Source organism: Fukomys damarensis, unplaced genomic scaffold, assembly GCF_012274545.1.
Source record: "Fukomys damarensis isolate Sample0158 unplaced genomic scaffold, DMR_v1.0_HiC HiC_scaffold_14, whole genome shotgun sequence".
In the NCBI taxonomy this organism is placed as follows: Eukaryota; Metazoa; Chordata; class Mammalia; order Rodentia; family Bathyergidae; genus Fukomys; species Fukomys damarensis.
Genome location: NW_022900926.1, coordinates 38,233,259 through 38,237,127, shown reverse-complemented (window position 1 = coordinate 38,237,127; position 3,869 = coordinate 38,233,259). Strand labels below are relative to the sequence as shown.

At 37.3% G+C, this 3,869-nt stretch overlaps 1 protein-coding gene across 7 annotated transcripts in view; it reads right to left on the bottom strand.

The window, feature by feature from the left end:
• Pde10a (phosphodiesterase 10A) overlaps positions 1-3,869 on the bottom strand; it is a 551,502-nt gene that overhangs the window by 68,844 nt on the left and 478,789 nt on the right. The gene's annotated exons all lie outside the window — the stretch shown is intronic.

Genomic DNA, 3,869 nt, shown 5'->3' with positions numbered 1-3,869 from the left:
ATATTACATATGTAATATATATATTACATATGTAATATTAGTGTTTACATGCATTGAGAATTTTGGCATCAGGAGGGTTGCCTCCTGATGACTAACGACGAAATTATTCCTCAGGGGAAGAGATTTAAATCTCAAAGTCATACAGCCATCACAAAATCTAGGTAAGAGAAAACTAAGCCTCCTTGTGGACAGGAGAAAATATAAAATCTCATGTAAAACTAAATTATAGACTCAATAGAAAACATCAGAGCATTTTCTGTACCCTTCCCATCACCAGACTACATGGCTGTGTTCACTGCCCTTATCGATTTGTATGAACTTTTTCACTCCATAAACGCTGGCTGTGCCTGTAACGGAGGGACAGACAGCACAAAGTCCACAAGCATCAGAACTTCAGTCTCCTTGCCTCATCAGCCAGTCAGCACCGTGACAGTAGCAACTGCTTCTTTACTCCATAGCATTTCAGATTCCTGGAACAAAGCTTAGCCTACGGGATACTAACTACAGTCCAGGAGGCAAGGCAGTGTTTGTGAACAAAGTTCTGTGGGGACCCAGACACTTTCATTCCTGTCTTATTCATGTCTGCTATATCAGAAAGGGAGACAACCCACAAAATATACACCTTTACTACATGTCCTTTATTTAAAAACCAAGTGTGTCAACTCCTAGCCTCCCACACATACCATCTCTACAAACTAAAATTCGATTAATATTTGACAAAGAATAACTGGTACAAATTTGGGTAAGGGAATGGATTGCTGACAAATACAGTAGCATCACCTATGTATTTCACAAACGCATAAGACCTTGAGTTATTCAGTAACAGTAATTACCCTGTACTATTAAAGATTAAATTATACTCAGTGAAATTCACATGCTTTTTGCCTACGATCTAGTTGTGGCTTAGTAAGCATTTTGGCACACACGCACTAATAATTTTGAAAATCTGGATGAGATGAAAAATTCTGAAGAAAAAAATGACAAGTTTAGAAGAGGTTGAAAGTATAAACTGAACTATATTCATAAAATTAATTCAAACACTGTTGGAAAAATATCCACATAAAAGACACCAGGCCCACAGTTTCAAATATGAATTCTTTAAAAATCTTAAATTTCCAAAAATTCAAACTATTCTGAATTCAGAAATGAACAAAACTTTTCCAGTACTTTTATGATCCTATGTCAGTGATAACTGAAAATCGACAAGCTATAAAAAAGAAAGTCATAGACTATTTATCTTGGAAACAAGTAAAATGGGAAATGAAAATGATAACATGAAATTTATCAAGTGAAGAAACATTAAAATACTTAAAAATATATTTTGTTCAGAACTGTTCAGTATCATAAAGTCTATTATAATTCATTCTAGCAACAAGACCAATTCCTATAATGTCAATGGTTATCAAAGGCATATGATTCAATTCAGCACTCATTCATGACAAAATCTTTAATAAAATGGAAAAGGACCAATGATGACTGTAACTGTACTGTATACCTAAAAATTACCGATAAACTCATGAGAAAATAAATAAATAAATAAAATGGAAAAGAAGAGCTGGGGATATAGCTGTATGCACAAGAGCCCGGTTTTAATCACCAGCATTGTGGAAAGAAATGAATATAGTCTAAAGCTTAATATTTTTTCAAAATAATTATCTGTATAATACTAAATAAAATATGAGTGAAATATCAGAACCATTCCATTAAAGCTAAGAAAATAACCTTAATGAATAAGACATAGATATGATTTTTTCTTTTTTTTTTTTTTTTTTTTTTTTTTTTTCCGGATTTTTTTTTTTGTACCAGGGATCAAACTCAGGTCCCTGCACTTGCAGGGCAGGCAGTGGAACCACTGAGCTAAATCCCCAGTCCCAAGATATTATAATTATTGATGTGCAGTTAGGCAAGATGAAGATGTGAAGGATACATATCTGAAGTGACAGAAGTTTTATTATTTGATGATAATGTTATTCAGTTTATAAAAACCACAGAAAATAGACCCAAAAAATCACAGACAGTAAAAATGTCTGCAGTTTTAAGATGAATGTACTTTTTACATTCTTCACATCTTAAATTTTCAGTTTAAAATTAACCTCAGCGGCTGAAAACGGACTTCAAAAAATACCTACACGCATTTTGGTAATGTTCTTTACCACATCAAACTAGCATGGACACATAAGGCAAAATAGGATATTTCAGAAGTGCACAGTACTCAGAAAATTACTTTGGACTATGTTGGAAAGGGAGATGTGCTCAAGCGGAAACACATGCAGAGATTAACTTGAGGAAGCAAGGGAGATGTGGGATCCAAGAAAGACTGATGAACAAAAGCATCACCAACATTATACTAAGACTATAAAACTTGTTACTAAATAATACCTAAGAAATTCTAGATAAAGTGTAAAAAGGATAATTTTTAAAATAGAGGCTTCTGTTATGAACATGCATATACTCAAAAATATGAAAGGGTAGCAATTAAGAAAGCAAATAAGAAAGGTCCTATGAAATGAATGATCCAGAATAGACATCAATGGTTAGTTTCTTGCTGGAAAACTTCATTATAAACCTAAGCATAAGGATCATAGGGCATCCCTGTCCCTGCCTGGTGAGAGACAGCCTTAGAAGGGAGACTGCAGGGAGGAAACTGAATAGAGACTGAGACACACATGCATCCCTGAAAATATAGCTGAGTATTCTTGTTATGTCCAGTAATCTAAATGCCTGAGTATTTAAGGGCTTTTCAGTGAAGGGAGCCTATAAATCCCCCCCACCTTTTTGGTTTTTTGAGTCAGGGTCTCTCTATGTAGTTGAGACTGATCTGGAACTCACTATGTAGCCCAGGCTGGTCTCAAACTCACAGTGATCCTCCTACCGCAGCCTCCTGAATCCTGGGATTATAGGTGTGTGCCACGACGCCCGGCTAAATTCCCCCTTTATTTTCTCAAACTGATTCAACTAGTTGACATTTTTAGATAAGGATAAGCATACTAAAGTACCTACAAATATATAAAAATTAACCTGAAAGTCTAATTTGCTGATTCCCGACTAGCAGTAGAACCCCCTGGCCACAGAGCATCTGAAGACAAGTGGAGCACCACAGCCTGGTGATGTAAATAAAGGGAAGATGCTCACGGCGTTTAGTCCTCTGGGGTGAAGTATCACTACCATGCACAGGACCATCTTGTTAAAGACAATCTGTTTCTCCAAAATGTGAGTATCGCCCCATAGAGAAACACTGAGGTAGATGAAATGATTGCCTAGGAATTTAGAGATAATCCAGATTTGCTCATTTAAAAAAAGAAATCTTATCTAGATTATGAAAAGCCCACTCAAAATTCAACCTTCATTCCCCTCTTGCCTCCTCGTCTGACCCAGAATTCCCTTTTCAAAACACAAATCTGATCACATGTCCTGTAGTTTGCAGCCTTAAAGTGAATTCTCACACTCAGGCTGATGCCATAGCCTTCCTGGCGAGCCCTTCCTACACAGCAACAAACTGCTGCTCCCTTCTCTGGGTCCTTCTTGCTTCATCATCTCCACACATCCTAAGATGTTGCTGACAGCATCAAAAAAGCCTGCCACTGCTTCTCTAGAAGGTCAGATCTCCTTCTCATGAGCTTTCTCAGCACGCCATTCTGCTCCTTCACACCCGAGCCCTAAGTGTGACAGCAATTTTACATTCACCTGAAACTTGATTCATGTCAGTCTCACTATAAGCTCAGCAAGAACAGTCAGGCCAGGGATTTAGCTCAGCGGCACAGCACCTGCCTGGCAAGCACAAGGTCCCGAGTTCAATCCCCAGTACCAAAAAAGGAGAGAGAGAGAGAGAGAGAGAGAGAGAGAGAGAGAGAGAGAGAGAGAGAGAGAGA